This window comes from Chrysemys picta, chromosome 6, assembly GCF_011386835.1.
Source record: "Chrysemys picta bellii isolate R12L10 chromosome 6, ASM1138683v2, whole genome shotgun sequence".
NCBI classification, from domain to species: domain Eukaryota; kingdom Metazoa; phylum Chordata; order Testudines; family Emydidae; genus Chrysemys; species Chrysemys picta.
The window spans coordinates 28,633,966-28,642,774 of NC_088796.1; positions in this window are offsets into that span (position 1 = coordinate 28,633,966).

Consider the following 8,809-nt stretch of genomic DNA (forward strand, 5'->3'; position numbering starts at 1 on the left):
ATCTTTCCCAGTTTCTGGCAGCTGAAGTGGAACCTATTTGCACGATTTTACAACTTAATCAGTTTCGGCTTTTGAGACTATTTCACAAGGAAAAAGACTGGGAACATATTTTAAAAAACAGAAGTTGACATTCTCCTTTGCAGGGCCCAAAGGCTGGCTCTGTTAACAAGGGACTCCTATGAGCTTTCTCCAGCCAGCTCATTAGTAGTAGGATTGGTCTCAGCTCCCTGGAGACAAGCTGGCACATCTGTCTAAAGCAGAGAAGGAAAAGCCCCTTTCCTGCAACAAAAGAGGACTCAAAAGAACATCTAATGGAGGACAAAGCATTCAGAACTGATATGCACTCTAAGTTGTTGGCTGTACAAATGGCTGTGGCTGACCCAGCTCAGGGAGTCAGCCTCTCTAAAATTGGAGTAGGAAAGAATGCTGTTGCTGTAGTGAGTCTGCAGAACAGAATCAAGCTCTTGGAGAGAAGAAGAGTAGTAGTTAGGGTCTCTAAAAATTCATGGGGTGAGGCCCAAACCTGCTCCCACAAAAGTTAATGGGAGTTTTGACATTGCTTTCAATGGGAGCAGGACTGGGACCATGGAGAATTGTGAAAGAAGGAGCAATGTGAAAATAAAAAATAAATCCCTGAGACTTTAGGGAAAGATATTCTGCACCAACAGTCAGATTATCAGTTAAGGTGCTTAAAGTCTGAATGGACTAGAGGACTTAGTAACAGAGATATAGTTTGTGGGCCCTTTCTCCCCTCTTTAGGGCGGGAACACCACACGAAGAGCCTAGTTATAACATTACACCACTGCCAGCTGTTGAAATGAATGCCCAAACAAACACTTAAAAGGAGATTTTTTGTATGTATGTGAGAGAAGAATAATCACATAACACCACAGAAGGAAGGTACATACTTTCTATTATATTTACCACGGGCAAAATCATCAGCTGCTCTCACTGGTTCTCTGCTGAGCTTGGGGAAAATAATTCTGGGTGGAAGACAGTGGAACTGCTCACCGGCTGCTGTTGCTATCCTGAGCCTCAGGTGGCATGAAAGCTAATGCAAACACCACTTGAGTTGCAAGAGATGGGAAGGGGGGCAATGACTAGTGGATACCCTCAAACAAGTGGAACTTTGAATTCAAGGGTAATCTGCTTTCCTGGGGATTTCAGGATCAGGAACTTTGGTAACATTATTGTAAGTTGAAGGGTTTTGAACCCCTAGTGTAGAATGTTTTAGGGCTAGTCTAAAGTGGAAATGCTACATTGGCGCCGCGGCAATGAGTCTGGTGCACTATGCTGATGGGAGGGAGCTCTCCCGTTGGCATAATAAGTCCACCTCAGTGAGAGGCAGTAGTGACGTCGGAGGAAGAAGCTGGAAACAGTTTAGCTCATCTCTAATAACTCCTGCTATATGAACTCACATCTATTTGTGTACAACTGAATGTGTTTGTGAGAAGCACACAGAAAAAGCAGAAGTAGTGGTACAGGTCACATGTCCTCTGCTCTGACACTTCTCACCTCTGCAGAGGTGAACTTGAACTTGCTGGAAAGGTTGCCTCTCAGTGTCTGCGCATGTCATTAAGTGACTCCTTCATGAGCCTATCTTGCAGCACTTTTCTGATGGAGAGATCCCAATGTCTGTGCAGAGTCCTTTTCTAATTAGTGGGGTTCCATGTGGGTTTCAAGGTCTGTCTGCCAATCTTGTTGCAGGACTGAGGCCTGGGTAAACGTGACTACAGACAAGTGTATTTATTTCACATCTATGGTTAAAGGGATTAATTCATCTCATACTCACCTAAGCCATCCTCCAGCAAGCTGGATCAAGGTATTATGGTTGGAAACTTTGCAGCTAAGAAGTATGATCCAAAAGTCTTTCACAAAGTAACAAAAACTAATTTCTAGATATGGCAACCTTCTCATTCAAGCCCAGAACAGCTGCTATAGTCCACTTCCTCTTCCGTATAAAAATTGCATGTGTACATTTAATAGTTTTCAGTCAAACCATTTGTTTAAAACATTCAGTTGGGCCTGAAGGAGTTACATACCGATTTATATTGAATTTTAGTAGAATGTGGGTGCCTAATTCTCTTAGGTTCCTCTGAAAATCCCAGCCTTTAAGAACAGAGTTTGTGATTATCTAGGAGTAGCAAAGTTGCAAGACAGAAACCAATGCCTAATGAGGGGAAAGTGCTTTATAAAAATGCCTTTAGCACCATTATTATTTTCCAAAGGAAAATAAATGTGGTGTTTATAACAAATGGAACAATCTGTATTAACCCCTTTCAGTACTGATCACTACAGCAGCGTCTGTGCCGTGGAGGCATTCAACAGCATAGTTTTGGGCTTAGTTGTGCCTGAGCTGGCTTTTATGAATGTTTCCCCCCTTGCAGATCCAACCTCTACCTTATTAGCACTTACTCAAACGAGAGCTTACAAGACCCACTTCTTGTGGCAGTCTGGGTGAGTCTGCAAAGCAGCTCCATCTTCATACTGCTTTGAGGCTGTAGAAAGGCAGATCATTCCTATCCTAGAAATGGAACATTCTGTCACAACCTGCTCGTTGTATTTGCAGTGGTATCACTATCAGTTAAGCAAATATGCGTTGTTAAGAGGCACTGGAGTTCAGGGAACAATTTTGGTCTCACTAACAAACAAATGAAAATATTTGGTTTCTACTCCAGCCTCTGCCAGTGCCTGTATGACATTAGGTAAGTCACATGGAGTTCATTTTCAGTCTTCAGCCTACCATATTTGCATATGAAAGACTGTGCACGCCCCTACATCTGCCCATATCGCGCAGGTGAAGGAACTGTACATGCACTTTTAATAAACATACTGCTGTGCAAAATACTTAGAATTTGTACCCACCAAAATGAGTTTTGCTCACTGTTGTGGCGATATTAAAGAAGGTACTAACAGTGATTCCCCCAAGTGACAGTGACCCCCCAATAATTTGTCCCCCACACTTTAAAATCCAACAGTTTCACCAAGTACAAAAATCTCTTGGGTCTTCTGTTAAAACTTGTAAGCTACTGTCTGTAGAAACCATTGATTGCATCTGTCCTGTGAAAGATACTTTATTACTATGTAAAACTTACAAAAAAGTTAATTGACTTTGTTCTTGAAGTAATTGATACAATGTAAACGAACACTATAAGCCGTTAAGTGACTTTCACTTCATTGTAACAGCAACGGCTTATAGGAACAGACCCCCACCCTCTGTGATTAAAGGGCCAGGAGTCTCAAATGAATTAGCACACACCCCGAAAGTGGTGGAGACAGTAAATTAAAATATGGTTAAGATATGGAATGTATGCTGATGAATGCTTGATGTACATAAATGGTTAGGGAGGTGCCAGCCTAGAAAGGGAGTATCCATCGGCTGAAGAATGTGTCAAGTAGGACCACCAGACAACCCCCTGAGGGTAAACTGGGATCCACCCCATCACCTGGAAGGATGAGAAACACAAACTTTGAACAATGTGGAGCCACCAGGAATGTGCCACTTTGGACAGGAATGTGCCATCTGCTGACTGAGTCAGCAACAGCAGGATAAAACAGTTCCCATAGACTAACATAGGAATTAATTCCTATAAGAATGGACTCTAAAGACTGATGACTTTGAGTCTCTGGTTCTGCTGCCAACCTCCAGGAGCATCAGGTGCACCTGACACAGACTCGGCTCCATCCTCATGACCAAGATACCTGGCCAGTAACTTGGCATGAGAAACTTCTAGGCTGGTAACTATAACACCTATACAGAACTTGAATGAATGATTGTGTGAATGACTGACTGACTCTCTCTCTCTCTATATATATATATATATGTGTGTGTGTGTGTGTGTATAAGAAATAAGTAGTCAAACAACGTTGTTTACTTTTATCTTTTGCTTTATCATTATATTTACAATAAATGTGGCATCTTTGCCTTATCCCTCTTAATAAGATCCTGCTGGTTTTTATTCTGTTGGTATAACACTGTGACATGTCCAGGGTACAATCAAGACTAACGATCCACCCCTGCCCTCTAGCCTGGAGTGCCCTTTACACTGCTTTGCTGCTGCAGCCTCCAATCTGGAATCCTCACAGCCTCCAGCATGCACGGCACTCCCAGCTATGTCTGTGCGCACTCTCAGGGCCGGCTCCAGGCACCAGCTTACCAAGCAGGTGCTTGGGGTGGCCACTTCGGAGAGGGGCGGCACGTCCAGCTATTCGGCGGCAATTTGGCGGACGGTCCCTCACTCCTGCTCGGAGCGAAGGGCCTCCCGCTGAATTGCCACCGCAGATCGCGATCACGGCTTTTTTGTTTGTTTGTTTGTTTTTGTTTGGCTGCTTGGGGCGGCCAAATCCTGGAGCCGGCCCTGTGCACTCTACAGCTAGTCAGTCATACCTTGACTCTTACCAGCCTTGGTTATATCCCCAAACACACTACCAGTCCTAAATTTCCCCCCAGAAATGTATTTCCTGTACTGCCCAGCCCTCTCCTGAAAAATACAAATTTGTATAAAGTCTCTATTTCTTTAATAAAAAATTATATGCATACCCTGTTACTGCAAATGGAGTTCCCCAGACACTTCACTTTAAACCCACTTGATTCGATAAAATAAAACACGTTTAGTAACTACAAAGAGAGTAGTCGTCATGCAGCTGAAATGGGTTTTTCACCCAGGAAAGCTTATTCCCAAATAAATCTGTTAGTCTTTAAGGTGCCACCGGACTCCTCGCTTTTTTTTTTAAACAGAGAAAGATTTTTAAGTGAATAAAAGTAACGAGGAATAAAAATCAATTATGGCATCAATTCTCCTCTTCGAAAACATTTCCAGCTGAGATTAAGGAGACAGGGTCTCTATAGGAAAGGATGTTTCCTGCTGTTTTTCCTCACCCCTTGGAGCTTCTTTTTGTTTCCCTTCCTGCTTGATGACCCTATTTACTGCTTAAATTCAAATTAAACAAAGGAATGTGTGCTCTGCTTGAGACAGACCTGTTTGCCAATTTCAGTTTGGAACATATATTGAGATCACCATACAGGGGAATCTTATAAAACCACAGATAATGTTGCACACATTTTATCAGGGTAATAGTGAACAGCAAGCTATGAGTTTTCAGATGATATCTTACAAAGATTACTACAACAGTGTGTAAGATTTGGACACAGGAGAACATTCCATCAGAGTCACTGCATGCATAAAACCATCTGTGCAACATACTGTCTCCTTGTGCCCAATTTTGTGCGGCCAGATGTGGCAGCTGTGTAAAGGACCTTTTTAAAATACAGCTCTATCTCTCAGTGCCTCAGTGTTTGCTACCTGATATAAGGATAATAATGGTAATTCATAGGGTTGTTGTGAGGTTTAAATCAATTACCATTTGTAAAATGCTTTGAGATTTTCAGATGAAAGGTGCTAAAGAAGTGCAAAAATTATAATGAATCAAATCTGTCAATGACAGAAAAATATACAAACTGAAAGCAATTCTGGTGTATATAGCATGAAGATATGCATCTGTAAAGATAATTAACACTGTTAAAATCAGTGTTATTTCAACTATAATTATACAAAACATTCTGTAAAGTTTCCCCCCCGCCTTAAGCCAAACATTTACACAATTGGCCCTTATAAATCAACTTCCCTCTAGCAATATTCTAGTGCTATTGTAGCTTTAGGTTCGGTGATCATGTGGTATCAGCTCCCTTAAAAAATAAAATGGCTATAAATGGTAAATCTTTGTCAGAGAAATACCATTTTTTCCATCAGGCATTTGGAGAGTTCATACTGCAGACTGCTGTGCTGTCAGATTAAAGGCTCTTTTAAATGTGGTTTGGGGGAATAAATCTTTAAAAAGCTCTATGAAAACTGCATTGCTTAACACAAACTGCTAAGCCACTCAGAACTACTTTCTCACCATCATCAGTAATTAAAATCCAAAAAAGCAAAGCGTTGATGAGATTACCATTAGTCACTGGGAGCTTTGCAGAGAGCTTCCTTCACACAGAGCAGAAGTTGAGCTTTAAACTTTACTGAACAAGTATTTGCTGACTGTATTTCAGATTTTCCCTGTACTGCAGCCTGTATTCTTCGCTCCCTAAAATACATCTAACACCAACCCATTGATACTAATTGTCTAACAAGTGGCTCTGGGCTCCATACGGCTGTTTTGTGTATGTCAAATCCATTTAACTTACTAACCTGAATTATTTGTATTTGCCATTTCAAAAATATTAAGTTTCCCCCCAGCAACTATATTTTTGATCAATCAAAAGCTTATCAAGTTCTTCTGTTCTGAGAATAAAATTAAAAGATGTTTGCTTTAAGAGAAATAGATAGTTACCACTTACAGAAGAGTTAAATTTACCCCAGGGTAGAGGGCCCAGAGAATGGGCCCCAACACACCAAATGAGCCCCTGAAAGATGGCCTTCAAAGGAAAAAAAAACACGGATGTGCCCTTTTTTGTGATTTCTTTTTGCTATATGCAGAAGGATGGGTGTTCCTCCCCTCCTTGTTTTTTTACATTAAGTTTAGGTCCTGTCTAATGACGGTCATCTATAGAGTCCCAGGTTAAAGAATGAAAATTCAGAGGGGAAGGGATTTCTAGTCAGACTGCTTCAAACTCAATGGTTTTTGTTAATACTTATTTCACTCAAATGCATGAGAAACACCCGGGAAAAAAAGAGAGGGTCCTTCATCATGTCTACACTATGGAAGTTTATCAAAGATTTCTACTGTTGCTAACCCAGTTCGGTTCCACCAGACTTCAGCTTCCTCCCCATGCTCCAACATTCATAGTGGGGTTGGTGGCCAGTAGGGTTGCCAACTGTCTAATCGCACAAACCCAAAACATCCTTGCCCCGCCCCCTGCCCTGCCACTTGAGGCCCCGCCCCTTCTCCAAGCCTCCCGCACTCACTCCATCGCTTGCTCTCCCCTATCTTCACTCACTTTCACTGGGCTGGGGCAGGGGGTTGGAGTGCAGGAGGGATTCAGAGTGTGGGCATGGGCTCCCGGCTGAGCCTGGGGCAGGGGTGCAGAAGGGGTGTGGGCTCTGGAAGGGAGTTTGAGTGTGGGAGGGGGATCTGGGCTGGGGCAGAGGGTTGGGGATGAGGGGTTTGTGGTGCAGGTGGGGGCTCCAGGCTGCGGGGTGGGGCCGAGAGGTTCGGAGTGCGGGAGGAGGCTCAGGGCTGGGTAGGGGGTTGGGGCTGGGCAGCGGTTACCTCAGCGGTTACCAGAAGCGGCCAGCATGTCCGGCTCCTAGGCTCAGGGGTGGCCAGGCGGCTCTGTGCGCTGCCCCTGCCTGCAGGCACTGCCCCTGCTGCTCCCATTGGCCATGATTCCCAGTCAACGGGAGCAGCAGAGTCGGCGCTCAGAGCGAGGACAGCATGCTGAGATCTGTTCTGGGAGCTGTGTGGAGCCAGGGCAGGTAGGGAGCCTGCATTAGCCCCGCTGCATTGCCAACCAGACTTTTAGCGGCCTATTAAAATCTCCCGGATTGGTTTCAGTAGCTTTCGGGAGATTGATTCCAGGAGACTCCCAGCCAACCCGGGATGGTCAGCAACCCTAGTGGCCAGTGATGTTGCGGGGGAGGTAGGGCCAACCCTTGACAGCCTGGGAGTGCTAAGGTCTCCAGCTATAAAATCACCCACAATGACAGTGAGTGTTGAGCAGCCCCCTTCCTTCCAAATACCACAACTGGACAACCCCTCAGAAAAAATCCTTGGGCAGGAGCTCATAGGCCCAAAGACACACCCATCCTGAGGTAAAATCGGCTGAGTCCCTGTGCCCTTCCGCTAAACTTCCCTCCCACAAGCACTGTTTTCAGACAGACTGATAGGATTCCAGTGATGGAGGAGGCTGGCTTTCTCCCCCATGCAGATTATGTCACAGGGGCTACTGCAACCCCAGAGGATGCAGCATGTTATAGAAGAGATGCATGCTGTGCTTTTGCATGGAGACTTTACTTTTGTTCCTTCTTGTTTTGTTGTTTCCCTTAGTCTCCGTCCATTTAATTCCGACTTAAATCATAAGGTTGCTCTTTATTTAGGGACGAACTCTGCAGTACTCTCTCTGAAGCAGGATATCAAGTGTCACATATGATGGCAGTTTTCTGCAAATGGTTGTCCCCAGCAATACTTTGAGAATGCCCATTGTAAATACAAAATGAAATGTCACTGTCTACAGGCTGACAAACTTTTTGCAGTTTATGAATGCCAATAAACTGTGTTGTGTTAAATATGGCTACTGTTTTCCTTTAAACCATTTAAAATGTATATAATTCTAGACCGAGACAGACTAAATTTAGCTTGATATAAATTTCGGGGCTGACCTTGCATGGTGCTATGTGCCTCCAGCTCTCACTGACACCAGGCCCCTATACAACCAAGCTTCAATAACAACAAGATAGGGCTTATAAGGAAACAGGAGCTCCAGTCAATGCAGCACTGTAATACTGAGACATCTAAATGAAAAATGACTACACTGTCAGAGTCTTCCTAGTGATCTCGTGTAATAAGTGAGATGGTACTGTAAGAATGCATTTTCATGCTTATACTAACAGCATAAACATTATTCCATTTTTAGTGATACAAATGGAGGTAAGTTAACTGCAGGGCTGTTACCCCATAACATTCAGACAGGAAATGGGAAGCATTTACAAAGAGTAAGACATCTTGCGTGGAAGTAGGGAAAAGGAGTGGGTGAGTGGGGAGGCAGAGAAAACATGGTGTTCTCTTGGGTGCAGCTGAGGTTTTCAGTATCTTTATTGTTCAGAGTATATTAAAGGTTTCTGGTTATTCCTTTGCTAGGGTAATTGGTTAAGGTGAA